The sequence below is a fragment of the Rhinolophus hipposideros genome (genome assembly GCF_964194185.1).
Source record: "Rhinolophus hipposideros genome assembly, chromosome: 6".
Taxonomy (NCBI): Eukaryota; Metazoa; Chordata; class Mammalia; order Chiroptera; family Rhinolophidae; genus Rhinolophus; species Rhinolophus hipposideros.
Window position 1 is genome coordinate 5,598,944 of NC_138052.1, and position 23,502 is coordinate 5,622,445.

The 23,502-nt window shown below is 40.2% G+C and overlaps 1 protein-coding gene across 4 annotated transcripts in view; it reads left to right on the forward strand.

Annotated features, from left to right (window-relative positions):
* Positions 1 to 23,502, forward strand: part of CNTNAP5 (contactin associated protein family member 5) — an 800,511-nt gene that overhangs the window by 408,898 nt on the left and 368,111 nt on the right. The window lies entirely within an intron of this gene.

Sequence of the window (23,502 nt, forward strand, 5' to 3'; positions counted from 1 at the left end):
GGAGGCTCATGCATATTCATGACTCAACATAGCCCAAGCACAGCCTTAGACAATAGCATGTCTCACAAACGTATGAAATACGAAATCTCAAATATAAGTCAGGGCTTTTGTGAATAAGAACATAGTCATTATTTTACTTTGTCATTGCATATTTGCTTATAAAAAATAGTGACGCTATAACCATTCTCTTTTATGGATCCATGTAATTTATTACATTAGAATGAATTCCTCATACTCAAAAGTGTTAAGGTCCTCTATATGTAGACTTGTATTGGATGAATCCAAATAATTTACCCCTCAACACAAATTGTGAAAAATAGACATATGAGGTAAGACAATTAAGTTAATGGATGCATCTTATAAAAAGTGCTACATACCTCATTGCTGAATATCACTACGGTCACCTTCAAAGTACTCCCTTTGGGAAGCTATGCACAGATGCCAGTGCCTAGTCCATCCTTCAAAGCAATTTTGGAACTCTTTTCCTGGAATGGCCATCAGAGCTCCTGTCATATTACCGTTTATGTCTTGAATGTCTTCCTTTCAATATTTCCTTTACCTTAAAGTAAAGAAAGAAGTCACTGGGGGCCAGATCAGGTGAGTAGGGAGGGTGTTCCAATATAGTTATTTGATTCCTGGCTAAAAACTCCCTCACAGACACTGCCATGTGAGCTGGTGCATTGTCGTGATGCAAGAGCCATGAATTGTTGGCAAAAAGGTCAGGTCGTCTAATTTTTTCACATAGCCTTTTCAGCACTTCCATATAGTAAACTTGGTTAACTGTTTGTCCAGTTGGTACAAAGTCATAATTAATAATCCCTCTGATATATATATAAAAAAAAAGGTTAGCAACATTGTTGCAACAAGTTCAGGAACTTAACTATCAATTCTCACAAAACTTCTCAAATTTCACCGAAAGGTTTTCTCATGCAGCTTTCTCACCTCGTTTGAAATTGCTTTATTTTCCTGCCATTCCTTTCTACATTCTCTTTAATATCTTAGTTCAGCTCATCAGTCCATTTCTGTCCTCCCTCCGGGTTACTCATTCTCCCCCGCAGGGACCGGTTATCACTTCAGTTCCCTCCCTGATGCTGTAAGAATGTCCATAATTTGCCTTGCTTCAACCAAGGAAGTAAGCCTCTTGAAGGGCATTATATTTGTTATATTTGTCCTCCGTGCATCAGTACAATCCAAGCTAAATAAACATTTTATCTTTAAAAAATAATAATTTTATAGTGAAAATTAAAAGATCGAATCTGGGAAAGTAACTCTGAGATCAGAACAAGTTTAAATGAACACATTTAGTCCACATTTGAAGTGTCTGGTAGAAATCTCAAGTCTGAACAGATTTGGGGATGATGGCATGCCCGAAAGCCTGCCACCACTTCATTTATATCCCCCACGTGGTGAAAGCACAGTATGTGAGAAACACTGCAAGAACCACACCAGAGTGCCCGACCTGGTGGATGGAACGTTAATGTCAGTTTCCCACGGTGAAGGGAAGCTCAGGCAGCTCCAGAAGAGGCCTGTAGTTTTCTAGGAAGTCTCTGGTGCCTGTTCTTCATTCCATGTGCATGGACAAATGCAATACTCCATACTGAAGAAACAGCAAACACCCATTTCACATGCTTCCAGTAAACTAGATAGCATGTGAATGTATCGGACTTTTCATTGAGTGTGATGACTACCAAAACCCAGCAAGACAGTCTAAGCATCTTTTCTTCGTGTTTTTACCCATAAAATTACGTGTTTATAACCAGGGTTTGGCAATCTACGGTGTGGGTATCAAATCTCAGTGGCTTGTAACCCAGATATCCATGCAACCCTCACACCCTCTCTAGGAGGCACTGGTTCACGTGTTTTATGAGTTGTGAGGCGATTAGGGCTGACACTGCTGTAGGAAAGCACAGGAATCCCAGCTGTCTCACCAGCATACCCACCTAACCAATATATGAACCAATAAGTATCTTGAAAATAATACTTAATTCCCATTTTCATTTAAAAACTAATGGTTATGGATTATAGGAAATTTGGAAAACACAGAAAGGTAGAAAGAAAAATATAAAAACCTGCACTCTCAACAAAGGCAACCACCATACTATAAAAATGTGTGTTTTCTCAAAGGAACATTCTTCATGCAATTTATTTTTGTCTTATCCATGTACTCTGTAATGAAAATAATAATTTATTAAGAATTCAGCGTGTGCCAGATATTCTGTCAACTGATTTTTCACATTTATCCATTTTAAATCATTGAAATAACCTTATGCAGTGGATAACTATTTGTGGTTTTATGTTGCAATTGCAAAAATAAGTAAGTGTTAAAGTAACTTACCCAAGATACATAACTAGCAAATGACAGAACCTATTCTCTGTGCCTGGTCTTTCTGATGCCAAATCCACGATCAACTACTATGCTGTTCTCTATTCACATTTTCTATCCTGCTCTAGTCGCTGGGTTTCTAAAATTTAACTAAAATAAAGTTACATTATGAAAATGGTGATCAAGAAGTGTTGAGTAAGTGAAGGATTTTTTTGTAAAAGAGAAAGCAGTCATTTGAATTCCTAGGCGGAAGTGAGTGCACTAAAGATAGTAAGTGCTTAATAAATATTTGTTTAAGCTTCTGGTGTGATGATTCAACCAAGATAAATGTGTAGGGTCTGAATAGCAGTGACGAAGAATGTCTCCTTATTCTACATTTTCTGGACCATCTTCTGAAGGGAGACTGATCTCTGTACTAGTGATTTGCACACCTAATTAATGGATCCTTAACCCCATCTGACTCAGCCGACTGGAGATAGATAATTAGAAGACAACCCTTGGGATGGCTGTCTCTACTAATGATTTCTACTCCCCTGGTTCAGCAAAAAATGGTCTAATGAGAAAGAACATTTTGTGGTCAGGAGATGTGGCTTCTCCATCCAATTGGGTCACTAGGTCATGGGGTAAACTTCACAATTATTTTTTTTGGTGCCATCTGTAATTGAGAAACACTCTTTAGTTGTGTCTAAAACACCTTTCAACTCAAAGATTTCTTTAAAAAGAATTATTTAAAGTCTCTCTATCACTGTGTTAGTTTTCAAGGACTGCCACAACAAAATATCACAGCCTGGGGGAGGTGGCTTAAACAACAGAGAATTATGTTCTCACAGTTCTGCAGATTAGAAGTCCAAGATCAAAGTGTTGGCTGATTTGGTTTCTCCGGAGGCCTCTCTTTGGCTGGCAGATGCCCACCTTCTGGCTGTATCCTCAGATGATCTTTCCTTTATGTGTACATATAGTTCATGTGTTCCTATGTGTCCAGATGGCCTGTTCTTGTCTGGACACTGGTCAAATTGGTTTAGGACCCACCCTAATGGCCTCAATTTACCTTAATCACCTCTTTAGTGTCTCTATCTCCAAATACAGTCCTATTCTTAGATATGAGAGGGCTGGTGCTTCAACTTATAAATCCTGGAGAAATAGAATTCCGGCAATAACAGTCACTTATGATTTTATTATCTGGAGACCACTTACTCATAAAGCATTTGTATCAGCTATCTACAATGGAGGTGCAAAAATAATTTTCTTTCAACCTTTGTACATTTTTCTTTTTTTGGATGGGGTAATATCTTATAACAACTTTGCAATTAACTTATTCTTTCTGGTGCCATCTGTGATTAAGAAATGCTCTCTAGATGCTGTCTAAAATACCTTTCAACTCAAAGATTTCTTTAAGCAGAATTGTTTCAAGTCCCTCTATCACTGTGTTAGCTTCCAAGGACTGCCACAACAAAATACCACAGCCTGGGGGGCGTGGCTGGAACAACAGAGAATTATTTTCTCACAGTTCTGGAGGCTAGAAGTCCAAGATCAAAGTGTTAATTAACATGAGCCAGATTAACAGGAGAAAATGTCCAAAATTTATTATGGGTGTCCATGCAGAGGTGCCATAGAATAGGAGACCCCAGAACACACTGGGCAGTTGAGGCTTATATGTCATTCTGGACAAAGGAGAGGGAGCAGGGGTTTGGGATTTCAAAGGGAAATAGGCAATCTACAGGGAGATGAGAAAGAGCAAACATGTGGTAAACAAATTATTGCAGGGCCACCTAGAAACAATGGGACACAGAGGAGAGTCCAACAAACAGGCTCTGCTACATTTCTCCAGGTCTACCACACTTAATCTGTATGTGATAAGGTGCACATGTTAAAATTCTCTTCCTTTTAGGCAGATGTTTTTCTATCTGAATTCTTTCAGGCAGGTGAGGGGGGAGGATCAAAAGTTCTTTCTGAGTCTTTTGACTCTTAATACCCAGCTTAAAATCAATATCCCAAAAGACATATTTTGGGGTTGGCAAATTTGGTAGATTGCTCCAAATTTCATTGACCCAATCACTTACTCCTGAAAATAGGTTGTTCAGTGAAAACACTGGTCTCATTTCAGAAGGGGATGGAGCAAGCAGGCTCCCAAATTAAGCCTATATTGTGTAAGTAAGCACGCAGCTATTTAATGAGGTATTTCTATGGAAATTAAAAAAAAAAAAAAAAAAAAACAGAGGTGAATGCCTAGAGCAAATTATAATCCAGTTTTTGAGCCTGGATAACTGACAGTGGAGATTTCTAGATGTCAGGTTCAAAGTTTCTTTAGATGGAATGAGGCCAAGCAGTGACAATGTGATAGATTTTCTTGATTTTCAGTTAGAATGTCCCTGGTGATGTCATTGAGTGTTTAGGCAAACATTTTATTTTTTTCTTTTATATTGCAAAAAAACGCGAATATTGTCTAAACTTGAGCTATTGTCATCATTTTTCTGATATTTCTATCAAGTCATCTAGCTGTAGTTTGCAGGACTTTAGGAAAAATGGCAGTTTTAGTTCCCAGTGATTCCAAGTCACAGTGATATAGGATCCTGGTGTGTTCCCGGGATCATGATCTCACAGTCACAGAAGAATGGGAATGCAGACCGAAGAGGCAAGGTTTAAGCAGTACAGTTTTATTATAAAGCACAAGAGAAAAGCTCTCCGAAGAAACAGGGGACTCCAAAGTGGAATGCCCCCCACGCGGGGCTACCCTGGGAACTATTAATGTCTCTGAGTCAGAGCTGATTGGCCTCTTGGACCTGGGCAGTTAATTTTGGTGGGCTCTGTAGTTTGAATTTGTTTGTTAGGAGCTGATTGGCCCCCTGTACCTGGGCTGATAATTCTGACGGGCTCTGCAGTTTGAATTTTATTGTTAGCTATTTTCAAGTTATTTTCTTTGACTTTGGTTATGGTCTTGGCCTTAATCCCCTCCACCATGGCCATGTCCCTGACTGACTATGGCGTTTCTATCTCAGTCCTCCCTCTGATGATATAACCCTAACTGACATTAGGGAAAGGGACAAAGACTGCTCTGTCTGCTTCCTGCTGAGGAGGGGTGAAGCATGGATGGGCAGTGGGTCAGTCGGTCAGAGGGCAGTCTAACAGCCCATAGTAGATGTGTAGTTCATGTAGGTCCATATACAGCTCCATATTGAGTACAATTAGTAGTCTTATGGCTTCTAGGCAAGAAGAGATAAACCAAGTGACTAGGTTGAGGATTCAGGCCCGAATGAGAGTAGAAGGAGGAGGATTAGTAAAGGGGCGAGGAGGGACCACAGCCGTTGTAGGAGCTGGGCTCTAAGGGACACCCACCAATCTGAGAGACCTTCGATGGAAGTTATTAGCTCATGGGCAGTGTCTAGATGGGCAACTATGGACCCTGTATGATTTATGTAGAAACAGCATTCCTCTTTAAGATATACACAGGTCGTTCCCACATAGGAGGTTAACAAATCTAGGGTCTGTCTGTTCTGAAGAGCCACCCCTGCTAGAGAGCCTACTTGTTGGGTAAGCTTTTGTATTCTGGAGCTGGTTTATTTTGAGGGTTTTGCTAGTTGGACAGATAGATGAATGGAAGTTCCCCCTAAGGCTGTACCAGATGCTCCTAAGATTCCAGTTAGGAGCAGGATTAGAATCTGTGCTACTGCAGCCGTTCGTACCCTGGGGAACAATTGTTTTAAAACATGCTGCATATAGCTGGTGACGGGAGCGTAGTCTGCAATGGAGACTGCAATGTTAAAATACCAGTTAGGATCAGCAACAGGACATTGACTCGTGGGATTCTGCAAATGTTTCAGCTGCCTCTCGGCAGGCTGCTTCTAAGATGTGGTCCCTTTCAATAGCAGTACAACAGGTGGCCAAAACAAATTGAATGTCTCTCCATGAGAGGTCAAAGGCCAAAGGTAAAGTTTGAAACCCATCTGCAAATCTGTCAGGGTTCTCAGAATATTTTCCTAGTTTTCCTTTATATTGCGGAATATCTGTTATTGAGAAGGGGACTTGAGCCCTCACCATACCCTCCATTCCAGGCACCTTCCTAAGGGAAAAGAGAGCGGAAGTGGACAATGGGATTGTAGGATAAAGTGTCCCACTCCTGGTGTCAGGAGGGCTAAGGATAATCTCAGGGCCCTTAGAGGCGGCAGTAGCTGGAGGAGGTAGAGATGGTGGAGGAAGTGCTTCTCCTTGGGAGGCTGAGGGAGCCTGTTGCCTTCGAGGAGCAGGGGGCAGCTTAAGTAGGGGGTCATCTACAAGGTCTAGATGATCTGGGCTTTGTTTTTGATCTTTGTTGGTATTGATTTCTTTGTTCCCATGGCATAAAGAGGGGTCCTGGTAGAGGGCCATAAAGGCCTGAACATATGGAATTTCGCATCATTTGCCTTCCGGCCTGCAGAACCTTTCTAATTGCATAATAGTATCGTAGCTGAGACTTCCCTCAGGAGGCCAGATTTCCCCATCTTCTAAGTTGTGTTGGGGCCACGCTTCAGAGCAGAAGAATATCATGTGCTAATTATTCAGGGTCCGGGGGTCAAATTTTTTCCAGTGATTCAGGATGTAGGTGGTTGAAGGCTGACTGCGCATGCTGAAAGGGAGGAAGAAGAGGAAAGGCATCCCTTTATCACTCTTTTCTCCCAGTACTCTGCATAGGGCATCCTCTAGTCCTTTGGGTCTAACACACCATCGGGGTCACCGGTGGGGCGAGGATTGGTCATCCTTACCTGTGCTGCCTGGTCCAAACCCTGAGCGAATGCCTGCCTATCTCCTACATAGTGTGTGGCCAATAATGGGCCATTTTAGACTGGAGGGATGAAGGGCCCTACTCTGGGCATCCCGGAAATTGATGCCACGGGCTAAGGAGAAGCGACTCCATTTGAGGAGAATGGAGAGGAGGGTGTAAATGGCCCAGACCGGAGGGAGGGAACCTGCCTGAGGGATAGGGATTCTAAGGAGTACCTGTCCTGATAGGGGTGAAGGGAAACATTGCAGAAAACCCAAAGGACTCAAAGAAGGAGGATTCCTTAAGATACAGGGAATCAGGAATGTGGGGTGTGGCTTTGATGACTGTGAGAGAAAAGCGGCGAGATATCCGGGTCCCCAAGGATGGAGACCCAGATGTACAGGGGCTGCTAGGCAAGAGTTAGTAAAACGGCAGGAGTAGTTCAGGGAACAGAAACAACAGAGGTGTTGGATGGGGACCTCAGGACAGCACCATTGGCATCTGAGAGCCATGAGGAGATCCCAATGGGTTGCTGAGGAATTCTGCTAGGTGCCTTAAAAGAGGAGACCTGTGGTGACTAAGGAGCTGTGGTAAAAACAAAGGCCCATTTTCTTACCTTAGGTGTTGCAGGGGAGCAGGTGTCATGTGGGTGAGGAGGTCAGATGGGAAAGACCCTGGACCAACGTCTCACAGGTGTTAAGGATAGGAAAAGCTGGAAAGAGTGACAGTGGTGGAAGGGTTGGTCCAAGACACCCACTTTGGGCTGTTGGACTAGCGCGGGACCTTGGGACCCACCGTAGTATCACCATGGACAGGGTCCCGCAATTGTCATCCAGGGTCTACCTGCTAGTCGTGCACCGAGGATGTCTCCCTTTTGGGGGAAAGAAGCCCGGCAGTGGACAGCCAACATTCTCAATGCAGATCTGGGGATCAGCCGCCTCTGGTCCTGGAAGACCTGTCCTCCGAGTCTTGTAGGTGGGCAGCCACGCTAGTCGCTTTTAAATGGTTAACGGAGGCCCAATTTTTTGTTTTTTATTTTTATTTTTTTTGTTGTTTTTGTTTTTGTTTTTTTGAGAGAGAGAGTCTTAAAATGGAAGCCTGAAGCCAGGCAAGCGGTAGCAGAAGCGTGAAGCATGCTTACCTCTCCTCATATGCCTGGCGAGCCCCCAAATGATATAGGGTCCTGTTGTGTTCCAGGAATCCTGATCTGGTAGTCACAGAAGAATGAGAACGCGGACTGGAGAGGCAAGGTTTAAGCAGTACAGTTTTATTGTAAAGCGCAAGAGAACAGTTCTTCGAAGAAAGGGGGGATTCAAAAGTGGAATGCCCCCCACGCGGGGCCACCCTGGGAACTATTAATGTCTGAGTCAGAGCTGATTGGCCTCTTGTACCTGGGCAGTTAATTTTGGCGGGCTCTGTAGTTTGAATTTGTTTGTTAGGAGCTGATTGGCCCCCTGTACCTGGGTTGATAATTCTGGGGGGCTCTGTAGTTTGAATTTTATTGTTAGCTATTTTCAAGTTATTTTCTTTGGTTTTGGTTATGGTCTCAGCCTTAATCCCCTCCACTGTGGCCATGTCCCTGACTGAATATGGTGTTTCTATCTCAGTAGTATTGTAGAAAATTGAAAACGTTGGTTCAGAAACGTGCAACCAAAATTTGAGAAAACTTGAATGCAGGATGCAGTCCAGTTTACAGTTAAATAATAAACACCTTAAGGAAATTAGTAGGACTAGAATTTAATTTCCATAAATGTATGTTATTGTTTATACTGACACACAATTATTCTCTCTAAAATCACCCTCATTTTTAAACTACAAATAGCCAAATTAAGCTAATTTATTTGCAAGTAAGTGTAGTTTTCAATAAACTTGTCCTGTACATTTGCATAAATACAAGAATAACAATTGATCATGTAGACTCTTTTAAATCTGCTTTGCTAGAATTTTTCATAAGGAGTCTCCAGATTGAATTTTAAATAGCCTCTTTTTAATTATTATTTTTTATTATTTTTCATGCTTTTTGAAAATTCTTCCTTGTTTTTTTTTTTCAGTTATAGTTGATATTCAATATTATTTTATATTAGTTTCAGGAGTACAGCATAGTGGTTAGACATTTATATAATTTATTGGTTGATCCCCCTGACTAGTCTAGTATCCACCTGGCACTCTACATAGTTGTTGCAATATTATTGACCATATTCTCTATGCTGTACTTTACATCTCCATGACTATTTTGTAACTACCAGTTTGTACTTCTTAATCTCTTCACCCTTTCCATGCAGCTTCCCAAACTCCCTCCCCTCTAGCAACCATCAGTTTGTTCTCTGTATCTATGAGTCTGCTTCTATTTTGTTTGTTAATTTATTTTGTTCTTAAATAGCCTCTTGAGGCTAAGAGGCCAAGCCAAATACTTGCCCTCAGACTTTGCCTGCAGTACATTTGGATTTGTTCCCTAAAATATCCTGAAGTTCCTGTACCTGCCAGAAAGTGACCTTCTTTACTCACCTGGGAAGGCTGCTGAGAAGCTTGTAGTTATGCAAGGTACCAGGCTGTTTTTCCAAGGCTTTTATTAGCTTTCTTAAGTCATTCTAGTTCCTTCAGACTATCTGATCATATCTGAGTCTATGGGTGGCTCTCTCAAACATGAAATTCCTGTCACAGTCTTGTTAATATAACCAGTTTCCAGTTGTGTCCCATTACAAAGAGAATAGATTCTTATTGACTTATTCAAATGACCAGATTGCCAAGAAAATTATACTCACTGAGTTTATAAATCATGGAGGGATCAAGTAGGGAGAAAAAGATAAATGTTTCAATTCTGCTTACAAAAGTATAATTTACCTGATTACTCTAAGTCTCGTGCAGTTTAAGAGAAACACATTTTCTTATGTCTGGAAAATGAAAGATTAAAAAAATACTCAGCAATATTTTAAACAAAAAATCATAAAAATAAGAATCATCCTCATTGGTTCATTCAGTCTCATGTAATTCTTATCTTCATCTTTTGTCAGCAGTTTTATAAATCCAGTTTTTCCTTAAAGTTTTGCAAATCTTCATCCAATTTAAAAGTATGATCTCAAAGTTCATCAGAAACCTGTATTTGGAATAAGTCAGAGTCCTCTCAATGGAGCTTTCTAAAGAAGATACATGTTTAGAAAAGCACCAGAGCTAAATAAGAACTGTCTATAAATGATACAAACTTAAAATGACTTGGTTAAAGATTTGATTATAATGCAGTTGACAAATAAATGTGCTTTTCTCTGTAATACACAACATTGTAAGTTAACTAGAATTGCAATCGAAAATATTATATCAGAACATATCAGAATTTTACAAATTTCATATAATTTTGTGACACATATTAGTAGTGTTTATATATAATATACCCTAGAAGTTTTTATCATTTTATTTTGCAGTGTTGCCCAAGCAATTTAATTTAGCAAATAAGTCTAATTAGTTTAATATATCTCTTTTATAAGAAGAGAGAACAAATCTTGTGAGGTATTCCTGGTCAAGAAAATACTCTATTTAAAAATTTGAATTTTGAGAAGTTTGTCCAACATATCAAAAAGTTTGGACATTTGACTAAAAAGATCATAGATCTTTATGAAACATTACTTAATTATCCACTTAACCAAAGTGACAGAATAAATTCAAAGACAAATAATGCAAGTTACATAATTGTTAGCAGAACTGTACTTGTGACTATAGAGAAGATTCCGTTTTCCTAAATAATCAATGACCTGATTAAGACAACATAAAGCACAGAAAAATTTTTTGATGAACCACAGAATCTTTGCTTTCTAAGCAAAAAATAACTTTATATAATCTTATTAAGTACAGACCAATCAGTACAGGGTTTTAACAGAGAAAGAGAGAACCAAACTAATTTTGCATCACCTTATTTTTGATATTTAAATTCACTTAATTAAATTCATTCCTATCTTATTCAGCTTGATCACACGTGAAAAATTTACTTTCTGAAGGTTCCAATTCATAAACTTTCTATAACTCTCCTTTTAATTCCTTCAGAAGTGCATTTCCATACCTTATACCTTCTTTTACCAAAAACATATTAATTTCCTTGCATGTTAATTAGAATTCTTAACCCTTAGAAACTTTAATTTCTAGAGAAAACTAAAAAGTAAGCAATTAACTTTCTTTAGATTGGTAAATATATTAATATTTTTCATGACTTATAGAAACATAGGGTCTTAAACTGGCAAATATATTTCATCATTTTTAGGAACATGTGTTTTCTCAGTGCTTATGACATATTCATTTGATCCCCTTCACTATTACCCACCACTTCTCCAAATAAAACAAAAACCTAGGGATTGGCAGACCCATGAAGTTGTTAGGGACCCTGATTTTTCAATCGTTCTACTTGACCACTCTTATTCTGTTGCTGCCACCCTGAGGGTGCCACCGTGGAACTTTAGGTGTCACATCCACATGCAGAGCTGCAGAAGAGAGGAAAAAGGAAGCCAAAAGAGTACCCCACACATATCTGTAGGGGAAGAGGGGACATGTGGTCACCCAGTTGAGCATATTGTTATCTCAAATAAATTGGAATTCCTCTACCAAGATAGGCAAGGGGATTTGATTTTCAATAGGTGCCAAATCTCTTTGAATATAAATGTCAGTACACTTCTAATGTAATAAGTGATCGAATTTCTATTTCAATGTCAAAGTAGGAAAGCCCAATTCTACCAGCAATGCTCTAGATTTGTGCCCTTTGATATGGTGGTCACTGTCTATATTTGGATATTGAGCATTTGAAGTGTGGCTAGATCAAATTGATGTGTTGTCAAGGTTAAAAATAAACAGTATATATATACATATATATATATATATATATGTATATATATATATATATATATACATATATATATACATATACACAAACACGTATCAATAATTTTAATTTGGTTGCATGTTTAAATAATATTTGTATGTATTGAGTTAAAAACACATATTCAAACTAAAATTACTTTAAAAAATGAGATGTATTTGAAATATACCATTATGTTAGTTTCAGGTATACAACATCACGCTTCAACATTTGTATGCATAGTGAAATGATCATAATGAGTCTAGTTAACATCTATCTTCATAACTTTTTCATGTGGCTGCCAGAAAAATTTAAATTACATGTGTGGCTTACATTATATTTACATTACACAGTGTTGATCTAGATTATCACCCCAAGTGCAAATATTCCAGTTGCACCCTCTATTTTTAAAAAATATTTTAATTAGGAAAATGTTTTAATGTTTATTTAGAGATATCAGCAGGAATCATACTTAGATATGTTTCTTCCTATTTTCATAAATCATTATTGACAAAATTGAGATGCTGACATATATAACACACTTATTATAGAGCTATAAATTTGCTTAATTTTCCAGGCCAGTTGGTGTTACTTGCCCTTCACACACATTTGCTACTTTTCCAGTCTCTACTGAAGAACCAACAAGCCCACATTGTTTGCATACCTAAAAAGAATTGTTCCTCACCAAAGTAAATTTGTCTGAAAAAGCACGTTATGCATGTGTGTAGAGTGGACAGTTGCTTTGCATGTGGGACAAGCAAAACAGTTTGGAGAAGAAAGTTTACTGCAAAGGAAAAAGTAAATGCACGTCCATGCATGCCCACCTTACTTTGGCCTTACTGCTCTAATGACGTGTCACCTTTGCCTTGAGTAGAATGGACACATGACTAAAGATTGCAGTAGAGGGGACAAGCGATTCCGAAATTACTCAGAAGTGGAAACCATTTGAAAAATACCGTATATTGCTGTGTATAATGCACATGTTTTTGGCCCAAATTTGTGAGGGGAAAGTAAGGATGCACATTATATATGGGTGGTACTAATTCCGTATCGATATAAACATCTTTAATTCTTTCATTTATGTTTATGAGTTAAAATGTAACTCTAGATATTAAGAACAATATTTGTATGCAGAATAATACCCTGGAATGTGATCATTGGTTTTGTTGAATTTAGGATGAACTTGCAACAACAAAGAGTTCTTGACCTTCTGGGATGAGATGTGTAAATATGGTAAATTTGTTGCCGGTACATAAAATTTCTTGTACCTTGTATCTAGCCTTGTGTTTTGTAATTATTTGTTATGTAAAATTTATTGTACCATAATATGTTAAAAAACAAATGCTAAATTTCCTTTATAATAAAAAAGTACCTAAATATAAACAGATAAAAAATTGAATTAAGAAAATTAAAATGAAAGATTTTTTTTTTTTTTTGCCCTGAAAGTTTGGGCCAAAAATGTGAGTATGCATTATACATGGCAAAATACAGCACTAACCATTGGGTTTCACATCCAGTTGTTTCTATCTCTACCTGAATTAAGTGCTATTATTTCTTCCTCTCAATAATCCATACTAATGTCCTTGCTGGCAATTCCTAATCCTGAATGTGTTGTCAGGAAAGCTTTCAAACAAAATTCTTGGAAAACTATTTCACTGAAACTACTATTATACAAGTTATCCTTCTTCATTTTAAATAAGTTGGAAAGAGAGAAAAAATAATTATGTAAATAAAATCAACAGAATTCCACTACCCAGAGAGAGCCAATATTTAGCAAATTAGTCTCTGTTCTATACCTCCCTACTTATAGGGGTTTATTTTATCTGATTCATATGTGTAATTTTGTATTCTGTTTACTTCATTTGGTATTACAGTATAAACATTTTTTATGTTTACCACAAACATTGCTATTAGTGGCAGCAAAGTAATGTGTCATATAGATATACCATAATTAACTATTCCTTTAATTTTAGGCTCAGGTTTGTATTGTTATAAATAATAGTACTTATTGTATAAATCTTAGTCTAATTTCAGATTATTTCCTTAAAGTAGATTTCAAGAAGTGAAAGTAAAGTGCCAAAAAGTATTATAAATATGCTTATGCTTCCCGATTTATATTTCCAAATAGCTTTGCACATATTTGGTACAGAAATTAAATAGTGTTCAGAATAGAGTTATAGCTTTATCCTGTACCTGAAAACTAAGAGGTTATCCATTTAATCATGGGTCTATTTTTCATTCCTTTTCACATCCCAACTCCCAAGGTGCTCATTTGTATTTTGCTTCCAGGTGAAAGGAACTGCTCTTGCAAAGCCAAAACTCAGAGCAGAGTGTTTATCTTTGACATACAGGAAATAAGCATAAAATACAGAGTCAGAAACAGAGGCACACACAGACAGGAAGCCAAAACTGAACTCAAAGCCAATGGGTGGAACCTGGGAGATAGGCTAGGGAGAGGATAATTCTGGAAGGAGTCTCTGAGGCCAAGAGTAGTATGTGGTTCTCAGTGGATCTCTGTTCACTGGTTCCTGTAGGCAGGCAGCTCTTTGGAGGCCAGAAGACAGGGCCACAGTGTCCCTGCTCTTTGACATTCCTTCCCACTTAAAGATGCTTCTCTCCTGGGTGTCCCTCAAAGGAAATCCCAAGGATCATGATGTCAATCTTTGAGGTCTTCTTTAGCAGAAATAAAACGTTGCCTGTATTGATGGATGCCAAGCATCTAGTGTACCTTACGTTTCAAAAATGCATCCTGTTTTCTCACCCACCAGCCCAGTCCTGCTCCCAGCCCCACTTTGTCCCATTTATCCTCCCAAACTCAAATCAGAAAACACTTCACAAACCCCTGTTACATGCTGTCTCAGCATCACAGATGTCTCCCCATGGCACTCAATCCCTGTTGTGATGACATGGCCCATGGCCCTCATTCCCTGAGATGCAAGCTCCATGTTGGCAAGGGTTCAGCCTGTCTATCTCCTGGGCTGTGCACTTGCCACAAGGACCACGCCTGGCACATATGAACTGCTAAATAACTATCTTTTGAATAAATAAATACAAGGTTGAAGGTGTCTATCTTCCCCCAAACATAAGACAAACAAACAAAACCTTTAATTTGGTCCTCTTCTCTCCCAGAGTCTGCACAAAGGGAAGATAGCTTTTGCTCACAGGGCAGGCTTTCCCCTCCATTTACTGACAGCACGCCCGTCAGACCTGGTAGTTTTCAGACAAATCAAATTAGAAATGGTTGTACTCATTTGGAAAATTAAGAACTGGCTTTGAAATCTTTCCCTACAAATTAGATTGAATCTAGATCATTTCCCCCCAGCTTATAAATGCTCGATTGACTTTGTGTGGTGCCTCATGATTGAAACTCAGCTTTGCACTGCTAGCTTTATTTTTCACTCACTAGGGTGTTGTGATGTCTGGATGATGATTAAAAACAAAACAAACACCCACAATGGAAATGCTTTGTAAATAACAGCTCATCACAGTGATATAACCCTTGGAAATGTCACATTTAGAAAATTCTAAAACCAGTGGAGGCAAGTGGAACTTCAAGCTGGGTCTGCTGTATTCCTTTGAGGTCTTAAAATGTGATTTTCTGTTGTGCAATGCCTGACTTACCATCTCCACTCAGGACCCGAGGAAGGGATGCACAGGGACTTGGCTTATAGCATTCTAGGAGGTCCATGAGGCGTAGGCTGGATGTCCATCCTCCACCTCCCTCACCCACCTACCAGGCCCTTGCTCCAGCTGCTGGCTAGGTGCCCACACTGGATTCAAACTAATCCTGCCTTTAGTCGAGGTCTATTCCCAACCCATCCTTAGTGTTGAATAAACTCAAAAAGTGTCTGGAGGCTTTGCTAGAAATAAATGATAAAGATGGATTCAAGGGTCTTAGAGTTTGCAAACTGGAAACACAACTAGGCAAGACCCAGAGTGTTCCAAAGAAGACAGAGACACTGAGGGTTATCATCGTAAAAAATATGTATATTCTTGGGAAGAATCAGTCCTGTATTCTTAGCTATAGGATTGGTCCAAGACGGTGATCTTCTAGATGACCTATGGTGTGGGGAAGGGATGTCAGGCGGACGGGATATGTAAATGTTCTTTCTTTAGTCCTTCAGGAGGTAATCATGGGGTTACTGGAGGTTTGATGTATACCCACACAGGCATTGAAGCAGGACAGGGGAGAACAAAAATTTAAGTTTCCAGGCTTGTTAAAAGAATTGAATTGTCTCTCCATGCCTCAATCTATTTGATTTTAGTAACTTAACATGTTGACTATAGTGACTTCATTATATTTCTTCATTCTTTCCTAACTATCTACAAGTTCTGACAATTGAATTTGTGAACTTGTTACAATGTTGCTAACCTTTTTTGATATCAGAGGGATTATTAATTGTGAATTTGTAACAACTGGACAACAGTTACCCAAGTTTACTATTTGGAAGTGCTGAAAAGGCTACGTGAAAAAGTTAGACAAACAACCTGAACATTTTGCCAACAATTCATGACTCTTGCATCACGACACTGCACCAGCTCACACGGCACTGTCTGTGAGGGAGGTTTTAGTCAGTAAACAAATAACTATTTTGGAACTCAGACCCTACTCACCTGGTCTGGCCCTCAATGACTTTTTTCTTTATCCAAAGATAAAGGAAATATTGAAAGAAAGACATTTTGATCACATTCGGGACATTAAGGGTAATACGACGACAGCTCTGATGGCCATTCCAGCAAAAGAGTTCCAAAACTGCTTTGAAGGGTGGACTAGGTGCTGGTGTCAGTGCAAAGCTTCCCAAGGGGAGGACTTCAAAGGTGACCGTAGTGATATTCAGCAGTGAGGTATGGAGCACATTTTCTAGGATGAATTGTGAACCTAATTGTCAGACATCGTGTGACCTCAAGTCATTTTACAACATAGTGGTTCACTCTTTTTATGTCTCCAACTTTTTGTTTTCTGCCCCCCCCCAACCAGGGAGTGAGACCCTGGGATGCCCAGTTGCCAGGTTCCAGACCTATCACATGGATTTTTGGCCCCAGTACCCTTCTAACTGATGCCAATTCCCACGGCCTTCCACCCCCACATCAGAGGTTCAACCAGGTGTTGGTCTCAGCCTGAGGGATTGCTGGGTGTGGGGTACCTGCCTCTGGCCTGCTGGGTGTGCAGGGACCGGTGTTGTAAACTACACATGTGACTAAGGTGAGGCTGAGGCTGTCAGAGGAGTGAGTCCCGGGGCAGCCCCACTACCAGTGTGGCCCCTGGGGAGCCAGTCCCATGTCTGCCCCTGTCTGGAGCTGCAGCATTTCAACAATGTCAGTTCCACTGCACATTTTCAGGACCATTGACCTTGCATTCTCCTCTCATGCCTTTTATCTAGAGTTTCTTTATTTTCAGATAATTGTTTAAAGCAGAACAGAGTGTAATTTTCTGGTGCCTTCCACAAAATAGCTAAATAGCTTTATTAGTATCACAGACAGTAATAGGAGTCTTTGAGTAGTGAAATGAGTCCAAAAGAATGTACTCACTAAACCAAGAAAAAGATGGTGGCTATCATCACTGCCCAAAGTTTGACTGGAGGAAAATGCCCTGAAATGGGAAATACTTATGAACAATTCATCAGTGAAGGGCCCTTTAGCCAGAACCTGTGGTCTGTGCAGCCAACACAAGATGAGAAAATAAGTAGAAATCTTGAAAGGGGGTGGATCCCTAACAGACAGATAAGTCAAAGGCAACATCTAAGTGACAAATTTAGGCACAGTTAGGTTTTATAGCTAAGGTTTGTCGTGTACATTCATGACCTGAACTGAAATAAGCAAAGGATTGTGATCAAACATAAAACACAAATTGAGATATTTGTGGATGTCTTTCTTCTTACTTCTGCTGGTTCATTGTTCTAGTCTAGTCAACTATGGCATTTTTTTCCCCTGTGTTATCTGAGGCCTGGCTAAAATATCCAATGGCCAACAAACAAGTGATGATGGTTTTCATGTTTAGGGATGTTTGATAAACATGGAGATCATTATTTCACTGTTTAATACATTTCCGTCTGTTCCATCCATTATGCACTCACCTTTCAACTATGAAGGTGTTTCCTCCATTGTGTTTGTAAGCAGCATGGCATCTTCTGAACTCGGTCCCTCTGTACCACAGATAATCCCTGTTTCTGACAATTTATCTGATTCACTTTGCGGTCACATGGCAACGACTTAAATGATACCGAGTTTTCTCTGTTAGATATTCCTTGCCCATCAGTAATCATGAAACCATGGTGATTATGCTCTTACTGTAAGAAATCCTTTTTGATGAGCCGAGCCCTTTCATCGTGGAGGAAAGCTCTTGGATGGGCTTTATTGGATTCCAGTCAGCATTTGACAAACATTAGATTTGATGGCAGACTATCCTGAATGCGCTTAGAAGGAAAAGTGCTCTCAGAACCTGCGTTCTCATTGTTTCCTTCTGATTTTCATCACACAGCCCTTGGATCAGCACCCAGTTAAGTGACTTACATATAATTTCTCTCATATTGTTATCTCCAAGAAAGTTTTAACCACTGTAATTCCTGACACTGTTTAGCATTAACCTTGCATTCTCTTTGTAAAGCATTTTGGGATTCTTTTTTCTAAAGAAGGGACAGGATGAAAAATAAACAGTGGAGTGGTTGTTATACTCCGTAAAATGTTTTTACAAATTGGAAAAAAAGGTGAAACAGTATCATCTGCTGTTTCCTTACTATTTTTTTATAACATTGTCCACGGAAATTCTTGCTCTGCTCCCTGTAGCTAGAAAGAAATTGGAAGAGGAAAGTCCTCCGTTCCCTTCCTAATGTCCTGAAATATTATAACGAAAGGTCTTTTAAAATGTAAATGCTTGGTTACAGTTCTCATGCCAACAATAAGAATGATTCAGATGATGCCTATCCGCCCTCCAAAGAGAAGCTAGATGATAAGAATGCGAGTGTTCAGTATCAAATATTCAAAGAATGAGGGAACTGCTGGCAACCTTAGAAACATCTGTTCAACAGCCTCGGGTTACAGAAAATGAAACTTAGTCTCTAGAAGTCACTCATCTCAGGGCAACCAAAAAAAAAAAAAAGGCAGACCTGGGAAAACAGAAAAATAAGAGGTCAGGTATGTGTTCTCATTTGATCTCGAATCAACCTTCTAGCATTGTTCTCCCAACTATAGCAGCAAAAAATAAGTATCAGGAAGAATGTGGGTTTCCTAGGAAATATCTGTCATAAGAATCCAGTTCTGCCTAAATTGAACAATTTCAACTTTCTTCTCAGAATTCAAAGCAAGGTGTTCTATACCCAATTATAAATGTATTATTATGAAAGAACTATATAAGCATTAAAGAGCAGATAATTATTGCAAGGCAGTACAAAAATATGATAAATGTATAAATGGTATAGCAACACAAACTATGGAAGCCAGTGGAAAAGAGCCACCTTGGGGATGGATGAGGTCTGGAAAGGCCTCAGACATGAGCCAGAAGGAAGAGCCATTCTGCCTTGGAGGAAGGGATTGTGGGGGCAGGGGTGTGCAGAGGCCTGAACAGAGCACTCCTGCTGGAGGGAGGAACGCAGGAAGTGTGTTTAAGGGACAGGTTACCATAGTAACTCTACAATTGATGGGATGAATGAGCTTTAGGCCTTCTGTCTGCTGTCAGTGAGTCTGCACACTCTAGTGGGGGTGGACACCAGCCAAGGTAGGTGGCACTGAATGAGGAGAAAGGGCTATCTCTGCCCTTTCCTAACCAAAGTGCCTGTGAAAGCAGGGGAGAGCGGGATCCGTGCCTGATCTGTCCTCCCCTTTGCCCTGCAGCACTTTCTGTCAATTTCACATTTTCTGTTTACTTTTCTCCCTGGCCCCCTTCGCCATTCTAGACAGAGCAAGCTCATAACTGCTCTTGCCTATGTGACTGCAATAGCTGCTTGAAACCAGCCCTTGGACATGCTTTTTATATACAGTACACTCTGCTCTCCACCAAGGGATGCCTCTGAGTACAATAGGGCTGTCTGTCCTAGGCTCTACATCAATTCCCTCTTCACTCCTTTCAATTCCCTTTTTTCCATAGAAAAATGTTCTGGTACCTCAACATGGTATAAAAGATTACATGATTGCGTCCCTTTCTGCCCTCGGCACTTCGTCTTGCCTGCTGTTGTACTGGTTTTTGGACTGAGGTAAGCTCACCTTCTGCCAGATAAATATGCTTCCTGCTTCCCCGCCTTCCTGTTTCAGGCCTTAGCCATTCTTTCTCTCTCTGCCCAGATGACACTTCTCTTCAAGCTCCAGTTAGCTAATGCTGCTCTTCTGTAAAACCTCAATCCTGCTCTCTGTCACCTCCTTAAAGAAGCCTTCTGTAACCCCCAGATTGGGATAGGCTTATTTTGCGTATAACCTCATGTCCTGTTTCGTCATAGCAATTGTTGAAATAGCAGGTTCTATCTGTCCTCTGAAGAGAGGACCTTCTTGAGATGAATCAATCAATAGAACTTGCTTCCTCCTCTGACACAAACTTGCTTCTGGGGTTTCAAGGGCTTGGCTGTCTTTAGGAGACCATCAAAATTCATGGATTGGATAGGGCACCGTGTCAGCTCTTCTCTATGGCACAAGACAAAGTAGTTTTACATTGATATGGGCAGTATCTCTAAGATGACCTATGAACATATATTAGGGTCTCAAAGTTCTGTGCTTAATCCATAGAAATCAAATTCTTTTGTCTGAGAAAGTTGGGAGGGGAACTTCTGTGTTTTGAGGGTTACAAAGAAAAGGCCATGGCAGGTCCCACTTCTTCAGTTCAGTGAAATTTTTCAGTTCACTATTTTTTCTTCTTTCTGTCTCCTTTGGTGGATGGGCTAGGATTTGATACTGCTCAACACTGGGGCTTTTCTGCTGGCGGCAAGCACAGCTGAGAGGGAGTGTGAGCAGAAGTGTCAGCCCGGTAGCTGCCTGATGGGGCTGAGCTGTAATCACTCATATTCTCAGAAGAGTTGGTCCGATTTGGTACAGAAGGTTTTTCTCATCCATTCCCATCTCTCCTCTCCTATGTGCCCTTGGTTTCATCTTTGGAGGACAGAGTAGGGGTGTGCTCTAAAAACAGAGTTTTGGACAGTTCAGGCATGGGAGTGGGGACAACAGGGCACAGTGTGAAGGGAATGTGGCAAATGGCATGGAGGAGTGTGGCCTACAGAGGACCAGAGAAACTATCTAAAGACAGGGTACATACCCAGTACAGACTTCAATGCACTTCCAAGCTTTCCTGCTCTCTGTTGAGCAAAGTCTTGACCACCACACATAGATCACTTTAACCAGTGAGAATCCCTGAGGCATCCATTTGGCGTTTTTGCCACCAGAATCTCGCCAGGGACACTGAATGTCCCAGAGTATCCCTCAAAGGATTTTGAGTTCCCTTGTGTGTTTCACAAGTATTTTCGGGCCATTAGACATTCAGTGGAATGGGGTGAGACTGAGAAAGGGAGGTCTCATACCTCTTGTCAGATGTGAGTGAAGGAATTAAATAAGGGGAGCAACTCAGTTCCCCTGGACCCCAACTATCCTGAGGCCCACCCTCTATGGCTGTTGATCTGGAGAGCACTCAGAAAATGATTAGGGTTGGGTTAAACATTGGATTTTCAACTAATAGGGTGTGGGGGTTGGAAATGAATCTCCAGGGAATGTGCCACCCTGGGGTGTAGAATATTTCCAGCTGAAATCAAGTAAAATCCAACAAACTCAGGAAGAGGTTTTTGTTTGTTTGCTTGCTTTTTATCTCCTCCTTCTTTCTTAAAGGGATTCGGATAGAAAAACCTGCTTCAGGAAAGGAATTTTATCATAATCACCTTCACATATTGACTTTAGTACGTATGAATTAAGGATGGGTCCATGAAAAATCTGTTCACTAGATTTCCCTCTGTGCCATTGCCTCTGAGTTTTCTAAGTATTTGTTTGCTACTTTTTTCAGCTCCCTGTAAATTGCCTATTTCCCTTTGAAAATCCCAGAGCCGGTCACCCTTTTCTCCTTTGTCCAAAATGTCATGCGTACTTCACTTTGCCCGACTGTGTTGGGGACTTTCCTGCTTGTGTGAATGCCCCATGCACATGTATTAAACTTTTGATTTTCTCCTATTAATCTGCTATATGTCATTTGAATTGTTCGCCCAGCCAGGAGAATTAAAGGGGTAAAGCAAAAGTTTCCCCGGCCCCCATAGAGGAAAAGGACCATTTTTACAATGTCCTCCACTTCTACCTACAGCCTCTGCTACTGCTTCCCAACCATGTCCCATTCTGAACAGCCTCAAACTTTGAGTACAGTCTTGATCTGGCAAATTTGTTACCAGAGGATGTGATGTTGACCTCGGGGATAGAAAAGAGGAAGACAAGTTTTTGCTATCTCCCAGCTTCGCTATAGGAGCATTTGTGATTTCCCTTCTTCCACCAGACAGCCCTGCCGCAATTAATCTGCTACGAGAGGGGATATTTTCATTCTTGAATGGAAATCCATGAGAAATAATTTTAAAAAAGCAAAAAGCAAATTGAAACAACAGTGAGATATCATGAGCAAGTTGGTAGATTATTTTTTCTTTTAAATTGGTGGTACCCAGTACTGAGGACGACGATATCAGAGATGGTGGCTCCACGTCATATAAATGCAGGTTTGTCTCCCATTGTCATTGAGAAGGAGGTATGGGGCTTTTGTGAAATTGCGTACCTTCTCTAAGCCTTGTTTGTATATTCTTTAAATGGATGCAGTGTTATTGTGCTGAATACATGAGATATGGATGTCAGTGCTTAGCCTCCTGCCAGGCACAGTGGGGCCGTATAAACTGTGGGCAATGTTTGGATGGATAGCAGGAGCTTTACCCTTTGACACATTAATTACCTTCTGGGGATGTAGCCGAAAGAGAAAAACACATCTAAGCAACTAGCACAAATGATGAATGCAAGAATATGCTCATAGCAGCGCACTCGATGAGTGAATCGTTAAAAATACATTATTGGTAGAAGTTTGTTTGGAGAGGGCTGCTTCTTTCCAGAAATGTGAGCCAATCATAAACAAATGTGGTTGGGACGTAGGGAGGGTTTTCCAGACTGTGAGGTGTTTGAAGCTGAACAATTAACCTGCTCTAGGATTTGGAGCTCTACTAGGTATCTAACCACACTAGCTGGCCACCTTTGTGGAAAGTCAAATTCAGCAGCCAGGCTAGCCAGGATGGTCCACCTTTGGAAATCCCTGTCTTTTTTGTATAAGTGGTGCTGGTTAGGTATTGAACGTTACAAAAAGGCAGTTATTCAGTGGCCTTGGAAGGAATGATTCACATGGATCTGGGTGTGTCTGTGACTATTTAGATGAGAATCCTGTGTTACACTTACCTGCATTGTTGTAGAAATTATTTTGGAATCTGAAATTGATGAATGATTGGGATGGAAAACAGCATGTGGTTGGCTATGGGGTTTGAGATAAAGATTCCAAATGGCTTTCCTCAAATAACAGCTATTCACAATTTATAAGGCGCCCCAGACTCTTTCTCTCTTCAGTCATCTTCTGAAAATGACTCCCGGGCCTGGCTCATTTGGGCACATATACATAGTTCTGTATTTTCGTAT